The sequence below is a fragment of the Dermacentor albipictus genome, chromosome 7, assembly GCF_038994185.2.
Source record: "Dermacentor albipictus isolate Rhodes 1998 colony chromosome 7, USDA_Dalb.pri_finalv2, whole genome shotgun sequence".
NCBI classification, from domain to species: Eukaryota; Metazoa; Arthropoda; class Arachnida; order Ixodida; family Ixodidae; genus Dermacentor; species Dermacentor albipictus.
Window position 1 is genome coordinate 66,925,374 of NC_091827.1, and position 22,996 is coordinate 66,948,369.

Below are 22,996 nucleotides of genomic sequence, written 5' to 3' on the forward strand. Positions count from 1 at the left end.
CGGAATATGCACGTCATCTCTAATTTTTACTTATGGCTCTGTGGACAAGGTCAGAGGATCTAGTGCAGCTGCTTTTCACATTCCCTCTTTGAACTATGATTGGTCCGTTCGCTTCACTGCAGTCGTATCCTCCACAACGGCCGAAAGCGTTGCCATTGAGGCAGCTCTCAAAAAGCTACGGTCTTGTACGCCTCAACCTGTTGTCATTCTTGCAGATTCGAAATCCGCCCTTCAAAGGTTAGAGCACGGTTTCCCTACTGATGCCTTATGTCTAAGCTCCCTACGTTCGGTGCAAAATCTCAGTGTCAAAGGCTTCTCCATACGATTCCAATGGGTGCCATCACACATAGGTATCATAGGCAACGAGATGGCGGACAGCCTCGCCCATAGAGCGCTGTCTGGGAATCCTTCGAGAAAAGTGCCTCAAGAAGACGGGAGACTCTTCAGAGAAGCGGTGTCGTGCCACTTCAGTTCTGTGTGGAGCTCACCTCACAAGCCATGTGTGATCAAGGGTCTCAAAAGAAACCAAGCCACCTTACTGCTCCGCATTCGCACGGGCTCTGCTCGTACCCCTGCGTGGATGTTTAAGACTGGCCTGGCGTTATCACCATTATGTTCAACGTGTGGTGTGTGCGGTGACATAGAACATTACCTAATGTGCTGTACTGTGTATAACGCGGAAAGGAGGGTGTTATTCGGGTCCCTCAAGAACACAGGACTTCCTCACAGTTCGCTTCAGGACATAGTTTTCCCGCGCGGGAACCGGTTGTGTAGGAGGGAGGTCTCTTGCCTTCTGTTAAATTACCTACAGGACACGGATTTGGCTTCCACATGGTGAACTGAGGAGTGAACATTTGTAATTGGGAGGTCTGTGTCGGATTACGTGATTTAATTATTTTAAGTGTCGCTACGGTGGAGCAATTGCCGGCAGCAACTGCAAGGCTAATCCCACCAGTAGCCTACAACAACTCAACTCAACTCAACTCAGTCCGGCTTTTTCTTGCGGCGCTGCGCGCCCCGGCCGTTAGGCCTCATGCCGTAAACCTTTCGTCCGGCCGCCCCGTCGGAGATACAAAAAACTGGCGATGAGGTAAACCATTGCTCTGCTTCCTTCATGCCCTTGCCGTACTTCTGCTCCTCCTCCTGCTTCCGGCATGCAAGACGCCGCAGCTGCGTCTCCTCCGCCGACTGCAACTCATCCGCCTCGGTTTTCGGTGCCCGGCATGGCGTTCGTAACCCACATGCCGCCTTTCCTGGCGCTACCCGGCACTCCTGCGGTACCATGGCTCACGTGGAAACGGTACTTTCGCACGTTTCTCGAGGCAACCGGAGGCGAGGCACTACAAGACGAGAGGAAGAAAGCCATTTTACTGAGCAACTTAGGCTTCGAGGGGCAGCGTCTCTACTACGACCTCGCGTCCCACACGGATCACACGGCTACTACGTTCGAAGACGTTATCCGCATCTTCGACCAGCACTACGAAGAAAGCACCAACCCCCTGGTGCACCGTATTATCTTCCGGGAAAGGAAGCAACTACCCGGAGAAACCTTCCAGGACTTCGTCACCGCGCTACAAAGGCTAGCGCCTGCTTGTGCGTTCGGCGCTGGGCTCGACGAGTCCCTTCGCGATCAAAGCCTCCAAAGCGTCGCATCAACAAAAATTAGAGAAAGGTTACTTTACGAAGGAGCATCCCTCACGCACAAGAAGGCCCAGAAAATCGGACCAGCCGTACAGCAAGTTCACAAAGACCTTCAAGCCTTCAACAGCTCGTCTGTTCAGCGCGTCTCGACGCAACCCAAAGATGGCGTCCACAGCCATCATCTTCTTCGCCCGGGCACGCAAGATGGCGGTTCCCGCCACCCTTCTCCCTCGACCCGGCGGCTTCAAAGTGGCGCTCGGCAGCATGGCGGAAAGTCGCGACCTGGGGAGGCCGGCCAACATGGCGCGCGGCCCGAATTCCGCGAAGCCAGTCGAGACATCGCCGGCTATTGCTACCGATGTGGTTCACGTCACCACATCGCATCCGATACAGGCTGCCTAGCCAAGCACGTTTCCTGCTGTGCGTGCGGAAAAGTAGGACATTTCGCTTCTGTTTCCCGTTCGAGGAACCGAAAGCATCGACAGTCCCCTGCTCGTACGCAGCTTGATTCCGCTACATGCCAACAAGTGTCAGAAGTTCCAGCTGACCCTAGCGTTCACTTTCCGTCTCTTCCGCATAACGCCACCTCGGAGTTCGCCCAGCCGTAGTCAGGACAATCGGGACTTGCAAATGACTTCATCCACGACGTTCATCTTCGAGCGTCAGTGCAACCAGTCTCGGCGAAACTGCGTCCTCAACCTCGGGTTCTCCGTGAGAAAGTCTGTGCTGCAAACGGTATTTCGTCGCTGGAAAACAAAGTTCATTCAGTTGTTGAGGCACCGCAGCCAACTGACAAGAAGTCGCTGCATTCATTTCTCGGTGTCACGCGATACTACGCTAAACTGATCCCGCAGTACGCTGAATTGCTAGAGCCGCTTAAGAAACTTCTAAAGCAAGGTAAGCCGTTTGTCTGGGATCAGGATACCGAGTATAGCTTCCAGACAATTAAGGAGGTAATTGCATATGAATTCGGCTCTTACGCTAAAAGTGTTAAAACGTTCGTGGACCGTCGTCGTGCATCAAAATGCCCTCAATTTCATCCAGGAGATCTTGTCCGAGTACGTAACTCAACAAAGTCCGATCCTAAATACTCGGGACCACTTAAGATTTACCGAAGGGTAGGTCACAATACTTTCACGCTGGAAAATGGCAAACGATGCAATGCATCCAAACTTGTTAAATGCACTGCACTACAGGATTTTTTTCGGAAAATTCACTGGAAAGAGTCGCTCCAGTGGCTACCCTTCCCGTGATGATTGTCTCCCACCTTTTCTTCCAGTTACTACTGGCATAGGGGATACATTACGTTTCTTGTAGCGTAATCGTGCAGTACGCACATCATTATTACGGTGCTGACCGCCATACGAATTTGTCTTTTATGCCAAAAATTTTTAATATTAAAAGTCCTTAGCATTCTTACGGGGGGACTATGGAGTGTAAAGTGCTTTTACCCACAGTGCCAAATCCACGACAGCCATAGAGACTGTCTCGAGTCAGGCTCAGGGCGAATGAGCCACCCATCAGTGCTGTCCCAGGGCGCACACAGATGTTTGTTACAGTCTACCTATGTACTTTGTGAATTCTTTGTGCTATCGGTGTGTGCAAGGCTGCACCTAGTCGTCCGCCCAAGACAGGTACTGAAACTGCAGAGCTGGAGTGCAATAATCTCACATTTCCACTCCTTGCTCTGCATGAGTATAATTCTGTTTCTTCCCCGATGACGAAACAGTGCAAGAATGTATCGCTTTCATAAAATGTTTTCTCATCACTTCAAAAATATTTTCGTCGCACCCTCTCCTTTCGCAGTTCCGACACCGTCTGGGTGATAATATTTTTCATTTCGAAAACGTCTCTCAAAATTTGGTGCATAGACGTCTTTCGCAAACTAAATGCATCCAATATAATTCTAAGAGCAATTAGACGGTCACTGAACCCAAGAGAACAGACACACGCTATCGACATTTTTTCATGTCCGCGCGAGATTGGCGACTGTTATCGATGTATCGATGTCACTTCGACATGGAAATAAAAAAAAAGGAGAACTTTCACCCGAAAGGCAGTGCATTGATTACGATAGCAAATTAGTGGAGAGCTATACGAAGTAAGGACAGTAGCTTTATCGGTCGTGTAAGCTTGTAAATATAGTATGCCTAACTAATTTAATATGCATGGTAACACACGCGCACACGCAAATATGAGCACATATCACTCGATGACTGCGGAAACTCGCTGTCGAACGCTGCAGTGAGGAAGCGCGGAAGCAGCAACGAGCGAATTATTCTTCGTGCTGCGTCTCGCAACAACGCGATTTAAGCCGCGAAAACACAGTGCACGGTGCACTCTGTCCCCGTCGCAGATGGCTTTCGAGATCAGCGGCCTGGGTGGGCGAGCGCTGCGGCCCGGGCAGCCCAGAGTAAAACGCACCCTCCCTCCCTACCCTCCCTCGCCCCTAAACTTCGCGCGTGACAAAAGACATCTCGTACTTTCTCGCTCTCCTCGCGTGCGTGCGCGAGACTGAGCCCCTATCGGCGACTCAACCTCGCAGCTTCTCACTCGCACAAGCACCACATTGCAGGCAGCCATGGTTTTATCCAACTTGGACTTTGTAAGGAACTTCACGGTGACGCCGACGGCAGAAATGCACACGGATTGGTGCGCATACAATTCTGCATTTTATTGTGCAGCAATCCGACCGGTACTAGAGGGTAACCGAGTTTTCCGATCGGAGTGGCAACACCATGGCTGCCCTTCCCATTTTATTGCCGAGTCACTGCATGCTTTCGTAGGGAATACCTCGTTCATATGCTTAAGAGCTTAGATGGTTTACCAAAGCGCATCTTCGGAAGCAATATACTGAGCCAGTGCCCGCCGGGTCACCGCTATTAGAGCCAGAAAGCCTCTTCTTAGCGTGGATGTTACCTTCAGCAAACCTTCTTTCCAGACAGCATGTCGCAATGGCATTTTCAGTGCAATTTTCAGTACGCGTCGCAGCTATGCCAGTGGCGAAAATATGTGGAACAATTTCGTACATTAAATGAGTCTTTTATTTAAGAGCTCTGAAAGTTCTGTGTTTTTTTGAAAAGTTTGAATGTTTGGTTTAAAATATGACGTTTCGCAATTATACCCGGGACGCGACCAATTGCTTGCTCGCTCATTTGTTTGTTTTATAGTTACCGCGCTTTTTTCACTTCTGTTGCTGCCCTCGGCTGCTGCCACCACCCGTGCTTTTTTAAAAGCCAATTCTTTCTTTACCAACATGGGCAGGTTTCGTGCCTGGCTTGACTTTTTTCTTGGTGATTACGCCAACCAATCCCAATGGAGCACACACGTCGCGTGCTCCGCTGGGTTCCTTGCAGCAGCAGCTGCCTTCGCCCATCCGCGGCTTCACGGCAATGAGGAAGTAAATGCTTCTTGGGGATAGAATGCATTTAAATTTCACTATGTACGCACGCGCATCATCATCATAATAATCATCATCAGCCTGGTTACGCCCACTGCAGGGCAAAGGCCTCTCCCATATTCCTCCAGCAACCCCGGTCATGTACTAATTGTGGCCATGCCGTGCCTGCAAACTTCTTAATCTCATCCGCCCACCTCACTTTCTGCCACCCCCTGCTACGCTTCCCTTCCCTGGGGATCCAGTCCGTAACCCCTAATGACCATCGGTTATCTTCCCTCCTCATTACATGTCCTGCCCATGCCCATTTCTTTTTCTTGATTTCAACTAAGATGCCATTAACTCGCGTTTGTTCCCTCACCAGATCTGCTCCTTTCTTATCCGTTAACGTTACACCTATCATTCTTCTTTCCATAGCTCGTTGCGTCGTCCTCAATTTGAGTAGAACCCTTTTCGTAAGCCTCCAGGTTTCTGCCCCGTAGGTGAGTACTGGTAAGACACAGCTATTATATACTTTTCTCTTGAGCACGCGCATGCGGCCCCTGGAACCATGACGTGTTCAAGGCATTGATTCGGGCTAGTCGATCTGTCATACTCGGAGCCTCAGTAGCGCAATTGAAGTTTTCAATAGTTTCAAGACTGCTCGCATTGATGTGGCCGGAAAATGATTTTTTCGCCGCGAAACAAGAGGCGGCGCGAAGCATTCGCTTTAGCCTGCCGGTGCTCTCCATGACGACAGCATTGTGACAGCGAATTGTCGGGGTCAACGAGAGAGATATGTTTATATTGGCATGAGCGCCTGTGACTCCACGCTTGTCATAGGTGAATCTACCGGGGGTACTGGGATAATACCTCCCCCCCTCAGCACACGCACAGTTAGAAGAAGGGCAAAGTGGGCCATTTTCCAGCGTCTCCTTCTCCCCCCCTCTTCGTACACACTATTGAAAAAGGGCACAAAACAACACTGATGCCAATCTTTCTCTCAGAAATGTTCGTTCAGAGTGTCTTATATGATAAATTTTGAGCAATTGAACATAGTTATGTATATCTGTTATATACTGTATATTGTTAAAAACGGCCCGCTGATGTGCAAGTTTTACCAGCCAGTTGCGACAGCGGCGTCAACTGTTTCTGGAACGCCACCGCAACGCACTAGCCACTGCGTTACTAAGTCGACTGAGTGTGGAGGACAATACGCGCGCCCTCAACTCTCCGTCGCTAGAGCCGAGTTAGACGACGCATACTTTGTGCCTGAACCCACAACCGCCCACCTGATCTACAATGAGCGGGGGAGTTGACGCGTGAACGTCTACGGCAGCCCCTTCCTGCGCACCGTTCTTGAAGTAAGCCCCGAGTTCTGCGAAGACAGTCGGACCTCAGCGGGCTCCGTGAAACCGGTGCGGAAGTGTGCGTGCGTGTAAGCCCTCCCGAAAAACGGTGGCACGGCTGCATTGAGTGGTCGGACGTTTCCCTCTCCTGGGGATCGTGGGAGGACTGAGTGTTTATAAACCACTGTTGTGCGGCTACTCAGTGCACTTTCTCTCGCAGTCATGCTAGACTGATGAACTGCAACTTCCTGATGTAGATACTGTAAATAAACCCATATTCCTATTTCTCGATGAGAAGCAGTCCTTCCCTTCAGCGAAGTCCTCAACGTGGATAAGTTGGACGACGGCATGGGCCAGCTACCATCTAATTCATGCCCGACTCCAATATTGAGCCCCCAATCCACACAATATTCCCATATGTCATTTGTACTAAGCAAACTGCTTTTTATCACTGATTGTACATTATACCAATATTCAAATACGTCATTTGTGCTCACTAAGCACACTGCTTTGTATCACTGATTGTACGAATCCCCTTACACGTTCATACTTATAGATTTCTACATTGCACATACTAAATTGTACAAACTTTATTTTATTATGTCCCCGTTGTCATGAATACGGGCAAGAAGCTTGTCAAGCTGCAAAAAAGCAGCTTTTATTTCTTGTCCCAGCTTTCATTTTCTGTAAATGAAATTATACAAAATAAAGATTGATTATTTGATTGATTGATTGATTATACCCACGGAAGTGAGGTTTTAACGTGACAGTGTTAAAGTCCCAGTGTCGCGAAGAGTTCAGTGTCGGTGTCGGCGGCGCTGTCCGTGAGACAAATATGATCCCAAACTGCTCATCTGGAACCGCGCAGGCCGTCTTCGTGGCGCATAAACGTTACTGAAATGAATGAATTTCTCGAAGTAGAATGCGACGGAAAATTCGTAAACAATGACTTGCGCGGATCCGACAGGGACGACTGCGTCGGATTGTAATTTGAATACAGGAACAAATATAATAGTGTTACGTAGAAACTGAATCACAAACCCGTTTTCCAGCTGCCCTTTGAGGTTTGGCGCGACTCTGGGCAACCTCCGGGATCAACCCACGCAAGAGACCGCGTTTCCACCAGCAAGCTCGCCTTCGAGCATAGAGCTCGCCGCCAGCGTTTGCCGGTACAAACTACTATACGGTTGCATGACCTACAGTTGCCGGGAAGCGCTAGGAGAAGTCAAGGAACTTTCAGTGCTATCGCGTTCCGTTCTTAACGGAGAAGCTTAAGCGTCCTCCAATTTTTTTTTTATTCCGTGTCCCTTGCTCGGGCGGCTCGGATTGTCTTTCGGGCCTCACCACCACGTGCTGTAGCAGATAAAGGTCAGCAGTGTGCAGTAAGCATTTAAGAGTACGCTGCTTCCTGCTGCCAGTGGCCTGCGGGACGCTCCTTGCTAGTGGGCGGTCCAAAACAAGTTTAACCTAATCTTTTTTTTATCATGCAGTGCTTGTTGGGGCCGCCTAAACTAACCACCTCTGAAAACACAAAATCGCTTTAGCGATTCTGTCGTTAGATTTAGGGACATTTTCGTGCTTTATGTCAAGCTTTTCTATTTAGTAATCAGCGATACTTGTAGTGACTCAGATTAGCAATTGGCGATATTTTGCCGAACTGTGAGCCAGAAAATTTGCTTCAGAAATAACCTTCTGGAGTGCAGCTCTAGAACGGCAGAAACTCGCTGTATACGACGCATAAGCTCTGTTACTGCATAGAAACTATTGCCTTCACGTTGGTAGCCTTCACACTGTGATTGTGCTTTACAACATGGTGGCCATCATGGAATTCAGATTGTGCTCACAATACCGAAGTTTCTTTGTGATTTACAAAACTGATTTGAATACGTTGACATATTGCGGTTTCAGTGGTGTCACTAAACGCATTTCATTGGTGAATGCGGGCAAGCGCGTCGGTAAGCTAATTTACCAAACCCGAATGGAATAAATCTCGTCTCCAAATTTAGATGACAGCAAGTGAATAAGATGTATAAACTGCATAAAAAATGGCGGAAAACATCGGAATGGCTGAGCTCGTTTACGCACGTCTGAACAAATCGCTTCCGTTTCTCACGCCTTACGGACCAATCAGCACTTTACGGGGATTTCCCGTAGATACAGGGCGAAAATGCAATATTCGAGCTTTATAATGCTCGGGTAATTGTTATGGCCGTGTTGCCAATGTGCGGGCAAGTGCGTTCCGCAGAATTTAGTTCTCCTACCACGAGAACGTCCAGAACCAGATTAAATTTAGGGATAATGTGGACTATAAGTGCATTTTCATGCTACGAAAACTAGTTCCGCTCCTTCGAATCGGGCCCTATATGTAAGCTTCCTATCTTATCCTAACTAAAAATTTCAAGTGTCATCATTCCTTATGTAATAAATATTAGATGTGGGTGAATATAGACTTCTTTTCGAATGTCAATCTAATACTCATGTTAGGTATCAAATATCAAATAGACAAATGTAGACGCATCTTTTTAGGCCGGTATTATTATTTGGGTATAATTAGGTAACACGCTTGTATGTACTGAATAGACAGCCAGCTTTAACAGATGACAAGGATCGTTTTTAAGAGAAAACATCCCTGAAACTGTCGTGAAAAGAAGTGCAAGGAATATCCGGTTGACGCCTTTGGAGCCTGGTCGCCAGCAAGGTGTCCACGAATGACAGGCTGCTGTGCGACTAGCTTTGCAAAGGCGTTAAATAGGCAATTGCTTGAAACATAGGAGACATTTTTGTAAACGAAAAGAAAAAGCTAGTGGAGTATTCATGTCCCACAGATAAAATACAGGGCCTCTTACAAGGAAATCACCGATCGTAACGTAAAAGATTGAAAACCTGCATGACTAGACTGCAAGAAAAACTCATTCGCAAAGCAATATAAACAACATAACCGGTTGTCGTATAACGGACGCGAAGAACCGTGGGACGTGAATTATTGCTAGTAACAACTATATAAATACGAAGGATAATGAAGAAAAGGAATGATTAGAAGAAATTACTTTTAGTTTTTTACTAATATACAAAAGATTAGGAGATAAAGAGAAATTGAGGAAAAAAAGACAACTTGCTGACGTTGTCAGCCGAACCCACAACCTCTGCATTAGGGCGGGTTTCGGTACCGATTGGGGGACAGCGACGGCAGTTCTCACGTCCAAATTCATGGATATCCATGTATGTGCACAAGATATAACCCAAAAAGTGTTAACCAGGGTCACATTTCCATCGCAATACCGAACACAAAATTTGCATTACCGACTTTCTTTCTGCATTGCTTGAAAAACTCCGTGGTTCTGTTACTTATAATTCGTGACACTTCATTCAGCTCGTAGGGAAGAAAATCTGACTTTAAAAGTAGTTTGTTGCGAAATGTTTGTTTAGCTTCGATATTCGTAAATACGGAATAGCTTAATTTTCAAAAACGAAAAAAACATTACACACGAACAATTCACGTTACGAACTTTGAATATTCGCCCGCCCTATAGTAAATACATTTGTTAACCCAAATCCCTGAAAGAACCTTCTTGCAGATTCACTGCTTGCCTTCACATGCCTGGGCATAAGACGAACATGAAACGTGCAGGCAAATGATTTGCCTATTGTTATCTTATATTAGAGCCTTCCAAAACACCTATGGTCTTAAATATCCACTTGAGAATTCTAACGAGAATTTAAGTGACTTTTTTGTCCCACTTCAGCGACAGGCTTCAGAAAATTTTGTTGACATTAGACTGTAATTGTTCATCATGGGTGACTGGTAATAACCAGATCCGTAAATGACACAGATAACTGCCACTGAAACAATCTACAGCCTTTCTTATTGCAATGGTAATCAAGCAATGCGCGATGAAGGTGGTCTTTACAGCAGGCCCCGCCTGCGGACCCGCACAGAGTGTGCTCCGTACAGTCAGGTACATAATCGTCTTTATAGCCGCAAGGAATTATTTACAATCAATTGACCTGTAATTACAGCAGTAAATAAAAGAACAACTCGTGCTTGTTCTGTTACGACACCAACACTGATAACACCCATAACCTTCGCATTTCGCGTGCGATGCTCTACCAATTGAGCTACCGCGGCGCTGTTTCCCCTTCCACTTTCTTGGGTATTTATGTGTCCTAGTAGAACCCTGCATGTGTTAGCCCAGGGTTCTAACAGGACAGGGCTCTAACACACCCAGGGTTATACTAGGACGCATATATACCCAAGAAAGTGGATGGGGAAACAGCGCCGCGGTAGCTCAATTGGTAGAGCATCGCACACGAAATGCGAAGGTTGTGGGTTCGGTTCCCACCTGCGGCAGGTTGTATTTTCATCCACTTTAATTTATCTTAATTTATCGTTTCTTCATTTCAGTGATTAAGCACAAGTAATTTCCCTTATGTTGTCCTTGGTGTCAGTGTTTGTTGGCTTCTTATGATGTGACTATATATATATATATATATATATATATATATATATATATATATATATATATATATATATATATATATATATATATATCCCAGGGAGGGGAAAAATGGAGGTGCCGTGCTTCCCCGTTGTAAAGATAGTCATTCGGTACGCCACTGCCTACATGTGGCAATCGTGCCCCTGTGGCAGCGACAACCATCTGCTGTGTGTCACCTTGAACATGGCTCGAAAACGTGCGTCCGGGTGTACTGTGCCAACGATGAGATGGCACGCCTAGCGCTCGGCCACTACTGAGCCGAAAGTAAAACCTGGTGCTTTGGTGCCGGGTACATACATGCGACACGTTCTGAATGCGCGCAAGCGAGCGCTATGACATAAGCAAAAAAAATGACAGAAGAAGTCGCGACCGTGTGCGGCTTCGACGTCGCACTGCCACACCAGAAGATAATCGAAGAGCCAGGATCAGGAACGTTGGAGCCAGCACTGCTCCTAATTCAATGAAAGAACGGGAATACACAAGAGGGGGTACATGTTCAAGGCTACGAGAGTTCATCGTAAAACACGCTGGGGTATTTCAAACGACTTGCTCAAAACTGGCCAGTCAGTCAACCAGCTCCAAGATGATGCCGCGAAGACGTTTCTTCCGAAACAGTCAAGGCCCCCAACATTGACATTTACCTGAAACCGCCACCGGAAGCAACCGACCACAGCTTCCAGGCACTATTATAACTCTTCGAGTTCGAACAGGCCCTTTCTTTCATCAACGCGCGCATCACGCCATGACGGACTGACATGTGCGGCTCCGTTGAATCTCCAAGAATATGGAAAGAAGCAACTTCTCGGTGAGAAAACCGCAATGTACCAATGGTGAAATCCAAGCTCGATGGACGCATTCCATAGCCACACCGGTACCGAAACCAAACAGCCGGATACACTGTCGAACATTGTTAGATATGGCGCCGTTTCCTGAGGCTACTTCGAGTTCCCCAGGCCTCATCGAATCGCAGCACATTCCAGAGGAGCGCTCCTCGAGCAGACAAGTTCACGTGCAGACAAGTTCGTAAGCCGGCGGTAGCTGTTATCTGCTCGACTCTTCCTGAAAGCGAGGGGATAGCACGGCACTGTTGGAAGTAAAGTGGGTGCCAAACCAAGACGGCGGTAATTCGCCGTGACAGCCGGACGTGCCGGGAAGGCCCAAGCCTACCCCTCTTCGCCTTTGAAGAAGGCATTTGCCACCACTGCGGAGCCGTACCACCGGGAGCAGGTGGGCCCTTGTACAATGGAGCATGAGCGCCCCCCCTTCTCCACCTTAGAAGAAGTGCATTGCAAGTCAGCGAGCAAGACCGCAGAGAGCCGCCGGGTGTGACACCGCGACATGGGCGCCAACGATTGGCCGAAAATGGCGTCATCTGAGCGGACTCTCCCATTGGTCAAACATGACGCGACTTCCAGTGCTCGAAGGGTTTATAAGAAGCATTCCAGAGAGACCAGAACATTCCCTGATTCCCTGATTCACCTCTCTCGAACTTCTTGCCACGGGCCGCAGCGTCCGAGTTGCTGCCGGCCCGTAATGACTGTACAACTGTTACTTGTCTCTCCCCTCCCTGTATATAATGTAAAATAAATACTCCCAAGTTTGTTTTTCATCCCGAAGTCCGTCCCTCAACCCCTACAACATGCACCCCGGATTGCTGACAGTCACTGCGTGCGAGCGGACTGAGTCAGTAGCCCTGACACGCATATCTCACTTTCTACAAACAGAGGGTCCATTCCATCAAGCACCGACAAGGTTTCAAATAAACCTTGGCACTCATAACAGCATCCTGCTAGTTAAGGAAAGTGTAATGTGTCGCAAGACTCTCGATCGAGGAAATCGCCACCGTAGCATCCTTGTGGCGCTGGACCTCCCAAAAAATTTTGCCACTGTGACGAATGAGGACATGATCGCGGCAGCATAGAGGCAGGGAAAGACAAGCCGCCCACTTAAATTTGTCCTCTCCTTCATTAAAGATCGCCCTTTTTCCCTACGGGTAGACGGAGATGTCGGGAAGGTGCAGCCAAACATGGGGCAGTCCCACAAGGCTCCACACTGTAGCCCTCTGCTCTTTGACTCTAATAAGTACAGCTGAGCCATTAGAGGCCATTTCCTAACTGGGCTTCACAATTTACGTGGATGACGTCACGTTACGGATTTCGTCACGACCAAGTAACGATAAGCAAGAGATGCTGCAGGCGGCACTCGACGTAATTGTCCACTGCCTACAAGCAATCTGGGGCGGGGCCATCTGCGGAGAAGACAACGCACTTGGGGATCCGAAACTTCGCGCAGGGTGAAGCAGCTCACCCCACGAGGTGCACCATTGCAGCGAGCGGAAATAATCAGAGGGCATACTCGGGATACCTGTTGACCACATGGAGACACTGTATACGTGGTTCGGTCGCCTTCGTCGGACCTGGCACAAGACTATGCACCTCATAAAACCGATCTGCTTCCGCACGAATGGAGCAAGTACCGACGTATGCCGAAAACTTGTTAATGCTTCGCTGACAACCCGAGCGATATATATGGAGCACGCTGTTAGGATCTTCTTGCTCAGACACCCAGCACAGTGCTCGGTACTTCACAGAACACCTCCAGGCGTCATCACGAGGCTGCCCAAAAACACACGTGTCGAGGAGCTCTATCGATGTGCTCAGTTACCTACTCTCCGTGCAACCTGGGATGCATCGAAGGCAGCTCACGTGGAATGCCGATGACCAACCATGCCAAAATTGATCGTTTTCGTAGGAAGTTTTCGAATCATTGCAACAATATTTTCGTCACACCCTATGCTTTAGTGCTTTCGGCACCATCTCGGCGGAAATATATCTTTTTTAATTTCCAAGACTTCTCTCAACATTCGGTCAATAGATGGTTTTCTCAAACCAAATGCATCTGATATAATTCTAACGGCCTTTCGGTGGTCACTGAACACAAGAGAACACATGCACGCCATGGACATGTTTTCATCTTCGCACAGGACTAGTTGTCGACTGCTCATCACTGTCCATTTTGCCATGAAATTAAAGAAAGCATCAGTTTCTCCTGAAAGGCCAAGCATCTATTGAGATAGAAAATTAGTGGAGAACTATACGATGAAAGTATACAAGCTTTATCAGCCACGTAAACTTGTAGATAGAGTATGCTTATCTAAAGTAATCTGCATCGTTTCACGCGCGCACACGGAAATATGAACACATCTCACCCGATAACCGAGGAAACTTTCTATTACACTCTGGAGTAAGGAAGCGCGGCCGCAGAAGTGATCGAATTCACATTCGTGCCACGTCTAACACCAACACGAACTAAGTCGTGAAAACATATTGCGCTGCAGACTGTCCCCGTTGCAGATGGCTTGTAAGGTACAGCGGTCCGGGTGGATGTGCCCGATGTGCCGCCCGTAGTACAACGCGCCCTCCCTCCCTTCCCCTCGGGGATTAGCGCGCGACGAAAGACGGTGCGCTTCCTCCCCGCTCTCCTCGCTTGCGTGCGCGAGATTGAGCAGCGATATACGGCTCACCCTCGCAAGCTTTCACTCACACATACATCACTTGGTACTCGGGGATGATTTTATTGCCTGTGCATTTGATACGGAACCTCATGGCGACGCCTATGGCGGAAATGACCCTACTGCTATGGCAATAACATTGGATGCACGAAGTGCGCGCATAATATTCTGCCTTGTAATGTACAGGAGTAAGGCTGACACTACAAGTTGACCGGGTTTTTCAAGCGCAGCGGCAACACCATAGGCACACTTCCCATGTCACTGCTGAGTCACTGAGTGAATTTCTGGTACAGACGTCTTAATAATGCTGAGTGCTGAAATAGTTTACGAAGGCGTAAATTCGGAAAGTAATGTGCCGCTGGAAGCCTATTTTCACTGCAGCGGCTGCACCATATGTACACTTCCCATGTCATTGCTGTCACAGTGAATTTTTAAGGCAGACTTCGTACCAATGCTGCAAGAGTTTACGAAGGAATTTATTTGGAAAATATTTGCCAGCCCGACGGCATCACTGCTGTTGGAGCCAAGAGCGCTCTGTTCCTCGTGCAGGTTATCTTAAGCTGACCCCGTTCTCTGACTGCTGTTCTCAGTAGCAATTCTTATTGTAATTTTAAGAATACCCAGCATGCTTAACAGTGCAGAGACCTTATGGTAAGAATTTGGCGCAGCAAAATAATCCTTTATTAATGAACTCCGAACGAGACTTCGATTTAAACAGCGTGAATTCCTTTTTGATATTACAACCTTTCGTACTTATGACTGGCAGCCTCCCATTAAAATTGCTTGCTCACCCATTGGTTCGTTTTTTTTAGTAATTTGTTTTCTTGCTTTGTTTTCTGTTGGTGGCACCAGCAACTGCACCAACCGCGCGTGTCTTTAAAGCAGGGTTTTGATACGGGCTAGTTGGTATTCCACGGCAAACACCACAATTACAGCGCGTCTTCGTCCTTCTTTCGGTCCTGTGTCTGTATGTACGCAATGTAAGTGATAAATTTTTAAAAGCGAAGCTTTCGTGACTGTAGATGCAGCCTGGCTTTTTCATTGATGAACAAAGAAGCCAACCGATCTATGCGGAGCATGCACACCGTGGGCTCCACTGGCTTCCCTGCAGCACCAGCAGCCTCCGACCATCCGCGGTTCCAGGGTAATGAGGAAGTAAACGCTTCTTGCGGATAGAATGCATTCGAATGTCGCTACGTAGGCTCACGCATGCTGCCTCTGAAACCACGACGGGTTCAAAGCGTCCGTAATTCAAGCTGTACGGTGTTCGCCCGCGCTACTGCGCGCGCATTTGAGTGCATGTGTGTACGCGTGGTCGCCGAGACAAAGCTTTGCTTTATATGGATTCCAACTTGTTGGATCACCTGGTATTCATTTTGCGCATTCATTTCCCCTCTTTTGCTGTTGACTCCGTTCCTGAGCTTTTGAGACAGGCCTCACTCGTGGGAGTGCGCCACATAAGAATGCACATAAACATTCTTGCATTCAGATAAATGCGCTAGGGGGTTGTGAAACGTTTTCTAAAATAGTTATATTTCCGCAATTCAGAACCGTTAAGAGCGCCTATATGAACCATATCAAACCGGTCCCAACCATCATATTGTTGCTCCGGAGCAGATCCTCAGCCACACCTGAAAATATGCGGAAGGCTCAACGCGAAGCTCAACCGAACCCGAAAGCATTCAGGCCGGATACACTGCCGCTCCCCGTTACTGCGGTAAATAACAACAATTGAGCTAAAAACGACAGAAGTCTGTGCTTGCTGAGGTAGTTTTTAGAACCTCCTTTGTGCGTAACAATAAATTTTGCTTTCTTCCTTTGCAGGTTCTACGCTCTAAGTAGAAGGACTTTACAAGATCATTGTAGAGCGTAGAACCTTTCCCGGCCCCCACAACAAACTATCCCGAGCGCAGGCTACAACTTTCCGCCTGCTACAAACCAATACTTACCCCTCGTTACAACTTTACAACAAGATCTACCCAGACATTTACCCCAATCCCACGTGCCATATCTGCAAGACACAGCCAGCCACCCTTCCACACATGCTTTGGGACTGCACACACCAATACCCCGACACTAACCCCACGACCCCCTCGTCGAGATGGCACGCTGCCCTGCGTAGCCCCAACCTTGACGACCAACTCTGGGCGACCCAGCAGGCCTGCGAGGCGGCGAAGAGGCAACACCTCGACGTCCCCACGTGGGAGGCCTAGGCCCAGCCACCATCTCTTGCTGGTTTCAATAAAGTTTATTCAGTCAGTTCCTTTGCAGTGGCAACACAGGCAGATTATACATGTGAGTTAGTGCAAGGGTAATTTATTTATTTATGATTTATTTATTTACCTTTTTATTTATTTATTTATTTACCTTTTTATTTATTTATTTATTTATGTTATATTTATGTATTTATTTATTTAATAATTATTTATTACATAATGCCGACCAATATGGTCCAAGCCGGACGGTCAACACAATTTACAATATATCTGTATTACGAAAAAAAAACACGCACACACAAAAGAAATGACAAGAAAAAAGATAGCACCTGTGGAAAGAACAAAAAAAAACATGATAGTCCAGTCCCACAGTCTGTCATAAGCTTGTGTAAATGTATTCCAGTCGGAAACAAAAAGAAAACCTGTAAATGTTTGTTCTTGCAAAGTAAGGGGTTAGCAGGTGTGTTAATTGATGTCGGATAGGTCTTGTAGGTTATCGGAAAAGAAACTGTGTCGGATCAATAGCCATTTTACCGTTCAGAAGTAAGCTTACAAATGACAGATTGCATTTTTTTTCTTCTCGATTCAAGTTTAATGTTAGCTTTCGTTAGTTTAGAAGGAGAATGGGTGTACTTGAATTTAGAATAGGCAAACCTGAGAGCCTTACGCTGAATCCCTTAGAACATTTAATTTTATGTTTAGTATAAGCATACCAGACAATAGGACAATATTAGAGCTTAGGTCGTATGAATGCGAAATAACCAAGCTGTTTGACCATAAGATAATTTCTAAGTTTACGTTTTCAGTAAGAAAAATTGCGGAAATCTGACGCGGAAATGTTATCAATGGGCAGATTCTAAGAGATGTCAATAGTGATTGCCATCCAAGGTATCGGTAACAGGTAACCTGTTTCAAACGAAGAGATGTTAGGTTGTCAGTACATTTAGGAGGAATTTTCTTAAGCGGTAAAGAACGATAACCCATTTTATCGGCAATTACAGGTATAAGTTACATTAGCAGGATTAGAATTGAGCTCAACCTGATCATGTACACCTCTGATTTCATGAAATAATGCAACATCATCCGCACATAAAATAGTTTGTGTTCCAGGAGTAATTCAAGAGACAATATCATTTATGTACGAAAGAAGCAGCAAAGGTCCCAGAACACTTCCTTCAGGTATGCCTGATGTTAGAGGAAGACTGCAGGAATGAAAACCATGCACTGAAACAGTCGGCGTTCGGATATGCAGGGAATCAGAAACCCAAGAAACCAAAATGTTGAGAAGGTTAATATTTATGAGTTTATTTAGGATATTATTATGAATATCTCTCTCAAACACCTTGATAAAATCTGAGAATATTGTTGTCCATTATCATCTATTCATGCTTCGAATGAATGAACAACCGTGAACAATTGTGTCGCCGTAGAAAATTTTCTTCTAAATCCGTGTTGAATGTTGTATACGATAGCGTTTTCCTCAAGATATTGAATTATCTGTTTTGCTACAAGGTGTTCTAATAATTTATAGCAAGAACATGTCATGTATATTGGGGGATAATTTTCTAATAACAAACGGTCACCTGTTTTTGTAGACGAGTGTAATTTCAACTATCTTCCATTCATCAGCTAGCCTTGCAGTTAACAGTGAGCATCGAAACAAAATGTCAAGCAATTTAGCGATAGCTTCGGCATAAAGATGAAGGCAAATATTGGACAAACGATCAGGACCACAGGTCGATTTCGTTTTCAGATTTAACAGCACTGCGACAGCACCCTGTTATGGAAAATGTCCCATGACGCAGATTCATGCGTGTACTTCCGGTCGAAAATACTCCAGTAAGATAAGTAATAAAATACTCAGCGATAACCTGTTCACCTGTAACAAAGTTACCATCAGCTGAAGCCTGCGTCACGTGCCTGTCAGTACCGCTCAAGTAATTCCAAAATTTTCCTTGGTACGCTTTTAATAAAGTTACGTGAAATTTTTGTGAAAAGAAGTCCTAGACTCGTGCATTGCATGTGTGCACGCATTTTTGATATCAATAATAACAATAGGATTGGGAGCAGACCTTGTAGCCCGTTTTAGTTTCCGTTCTAAATGAATTATCTCTGCCGTTATCAAAGGCCTACGTTTGTGCACTTTCTCTAGCATGTTTGGCACAAACCTATTGAAACAATAATTTCACATATAGGCAAAATTTTTCCATAGCAGAGGTACGTATCATGCTTTTCAGCAAAATCCCTCGGGCCATTTTCCATATGCACAATCAATGTAGCATCATCAGCTCTTTCGTAATCTCTAAAATAGCGTATGCCTCTAGTTGTTTTTATAACATATTTTATCTTCTGTTCTATTATTTGATTTGGCATTTCACGTGTAACATAGGTACTACGTTTCATTTTAAGACTGAATGGATCATCACTCTTGCTAATTTTGATTTGTTTCAAAGTTGACAACACTTCGGCATTACTGCATGAAGGAAGGAATATGCTATTAAGGTGGCTATTTATACGATCAAGTGCGCCCGATTTATGTGTGCTACTCACCAACGCTACGAAATAGTAACTAAATCTGTGTGCTAGTTCAACGCCACAAAAAACACTACCTTCGACACATACACTGTCAGGGGAAGCAGAGTAACAGCACCCCTATAGTGAGGTTAATTTACTCCACAGTATCTTTCGGTCGGCGTTGGCACTAAACATGCTTGTGTGATGACTGTCCCTAGCTCTTCGCATTGTAGCATTTAGACTATTACGAAAATACTTGAACATTGACAAATCATGTGTCAAATCATGTGAAATATGTCTCGTACATCTGATTTTTCTTAGTAATCATGCTGTTGAGCTGTTTGGTAATCCAAGGTTTGCAACCTTGCTTCTCTTATTGCATAGTTTTGTATGGTAATGCATCTCTGTGTAACGAAACAAATTCCTGAAGTAAGATGATAAAAGGTTCATCTGTTTACAGATAACTGTATATTGAGTGCCAGCTAAGTCTCCTTATTGCATTTCTAAAATTGTTCAACGTTGTTGTGCAAACAAGTTGTTTTACATGTTTACTTTCGTTCGCAAGAGGGTTGACAGTACCGGGGCATATAAGGTATAGACAAGAAGGTGACCACTTAGTAATCTATTGAAAACACCTACACATATCACACTGGTTGATTTACAAGTAATAAATAAATGTATTAGTGTTCGCCGTTGTGCTTATACGCATTGGCAAGGCTATTACATCCTAAATACAATATGATTCAAGAAAAACAAGCAGCTTTCTTGTTCTGCTCGAATTTTTTGTCCTATCAACATTTAGATCACCTCCGATGAACACAGATACATTCATCAGCATATTAAAGCAACTTTTCCATGAAATAAGAAAACTCAACAAGATAAAGTATTGTGCCGTAATTTACAGACACTTTATAATCAGGCGAAATTACACTAACATCATCAACCCCCTCACAACGCATAACGCTTTCAACCAGTAAACATATTCCCCCATCTCGTCTGACGCTGCGGTTCATCGTAAATGGCACATAGTTATCTAGGGTAAAAAAAATCATTTCCACATAACCGCGTTTTAGTTAGCATAACTGAAAATGTAAAATCGAACTCCTCCACAAGCGCTTAAAATACTTCTTGCTTAGCACAGGCAGACTGTATATTTAGGTGTAGCATAGAGAGTAATGAACTTTTATTTTCAACAAGTTTATTCAGGTCTTGACGACTTTGATAAGTGGTAGCCATGTTAGAATATCTGGTTACGACTTAGCTCCAAGATGTCAGCTTATCGAAGTCCTAAGCACAATGCACTGCACGCAGCCCGACCTCTCTACGGAAAAACACCTTTCCGTTACGATGCCATGCATACTGATACCGCTTGTTACGCGCCCATTATTTAGCTAAGCGAAGCAATGTCCTATTTAGATAGGTCAGGTTATCTGGAGTCAGAGCTTCTGGGTACCTTAGATTGCCGCAGCCAAGCAATTGCAAATTGTTGAATCGGACAATAATTCCATGGATCATCCGGGATTTGGCAGTAAGTCTATGCACTGTCTCCACGTCTTTTAGGCCCAGGTTGAGAAGTTTCGACAATCGTGCGACTTCGTTAACCTTACTCAACAATTGTTCATTCCCCATTGCGCAATACACCGTGAATTACTAGATTATGTCGCCTCCGTTTCCATTGCAGGTCATCTACAGATAATGTTAATTCATTTCTTTTTTGTCGTTGCGTACCTCGACAGCATCAACACGTATCTGGTTCTCCTTTATCTGTGCCTCCTGGCTAGCAGTTGTGCGCAATACTTCATCTTGCTTTTCTGACAATAGGAAAATAGTCTTCTGAATGCCAGAAACATTAGTCAGCAGGTTCTGAAACTTTTCCAGCTTGGTTAGTATTCCTGTCAACATTAAATAAATTTCGCTGTCTTTTTCGTTACGACCACCTGTCAAAGGTAACCAGTTGCATGCCGGATACAGCCAAGACTAAAAAAATGCTACCTATTTACTGCGAGCAGCAGTCACTGTCACCCCGAGCATTTGCCAAAGTGGTATAATTTTTCATACCATAAGCATTGCGCGGCTCTGTGCCTCCATTTGCTTTGTCGCATGTGCGACACGGCCTCCCATCGTTAGCCATTTTCCAGTGAGCGCAGCGGAAAAGTGGTAAGGATGTGACTGTTATGGTCACATTCTACCGGTATCAGTTATTGAATAGAGTGGACACCAAGAGCCAACCGAATGCTGCAGTTATGGTAACGCCAGAAGGCTGCGTGGGGAGCCCAAGAGCAGCATAGTCCGGCTGGCTTCCCCGTATTCCTAACGGAACAACAAAAAAAGCACTTAAGCACATAAGCTGACACGTTTGGCAGCAGCGGCGGGGCTTTTAAAGTATATGAAAACATTAAACGTACGAACCTGTGAAAAGTACAGATGAGTCAATATTCATCTCCGACGATCCCAGCTGCCACTGCCAAAGTTCCAGCAACGGAAGAATGACATGGGCCTAGTCCGCTATCCGTTCAGTTAAAAAACGTAATCCACCCTCCGCTATCACCCGGGACATCAGACAGAATGGCGTAGAGTTAAGAACTTGAGTGCTGGCGGCCGGCAAATGTGGTTGAATGCCAAGCAAGGATGCGGCGGGGTGGCTTGCTGGAATCCGAGGAAGCCCGGGAGAAGTTTTCATCACAACCCCAAAATGTGGCCCCCGGAGCACCAGCGTGCATTCGGGGAACGAAAAATATGCAAAAGCCATCATCTACGATCCCCAATCTCAGCGAATAGCCCGACTTGAACCCCACTGGGGGTTCAAGTTAAAACTGCGGAAGAATTCATCGCATTGGCAAGAAAAACAGTCAACGACCGAGACCAGTTATCATGAAGTTTTATGATACCAGAGAAAAGGAGCAGGTGTTGAAGAACTGCAAAAAACTTAAAGGAAAGTCAGTTACTATCAGAAATAATTATGCAAAGGAAACAGTAGATGTGCGACGAAAGTTGTGGGCGAGCGCTTCTGCCGAAAGGGCGAAGGGCGCGATGGTATTTTTGATAGACGACAAGCTCAATGTAAACGATAAGCTTTACGTATGGGACCAAGAAAACAACGCACGTTTCCTTCTAAACCACGGAAATAAAAATAAGCACCGCACACGAAGGACAGATGACACGCATGGTGATTCTGGTCCCTCAGGCAGTCCCAGCGATTCCCCATGTACTTCAACCCTTTCATAGCTCCGAATCTTGTCACTGAATGCACGCAGTATTGTTAATAAAGTAACTGAGTTAGAATACGTGTTGCTCACAGAGACCTCTCATGTGCTAGTAGTAAGCGAAACATGGTTGAACCGCAATGTACCTAGCCAATGTATAGTGCCACCCAACTACCGAATGTTTAGATGGGATAGAGACACTCGCGGTGGAGGCTGTCGATTATTGTTAAACAGCACATTGATGTTGTGATGATTGAATGTATAATTCCTGAGACAGTATGGTGCAAAATTACTTACGCAAACACTGTATATCTTGTTGACGCAATATATAGCCACCTGCCACTGCACCCGAGTTTTTAGTTAAGCTGAATGATTTCCTATGCAATCATTTGGACCGTAACGCCAGACTAATAATGACCGGGGACTTTAATCTACCTAATATTAACTGGGACAGTTTACTACCTGGGCACGTAGAAATTTCTAGTAGTGAAAAGCTGCTTCAAATAATGATCTCGCACAATCTAAAGCAAATCGTGAAAGAAAACACGAGGGTAACGCCTGAATCTCAGTCATTGTTGGACTTGGTGTTTCTTTCGAATAAAATAGGCGACTATACAGTGTCTGTGTATGATGGTCTGTCAGATCACAAGATGGTTCTTGTACACATAGTGTCGAGCGCAAGCACTCGTT

The 22,996-nt window shown here is 45.8% G+C and overlaps 1 protein-coding gene across 9 annotated transcripts in view; it reads right to left on the reverse strand.

The window, feature by feature from the left end:
- The window catches only part of LOC135921555 (uncharacterized), a 315,975-nt gene extending 294,374 nt beyond the window's left edge, over positions 1–21,601 (reverse strand). For all 9 annotated transcript variants that reach the window (XM_070522325.1, XM_070522324.1, XM_070522319.1 and 6 more), the window contains exon 1: positions 21,513–21,601. The gene's annotated coding sequence lies outside the window, so the exon portion shown is untranslated. The remainder of the gene's footprint in view (positions 1–21,512) is intronic.
- Between the last annotated feature and the right edge of the window lie 1,395 nt (positions 21,602–22,996).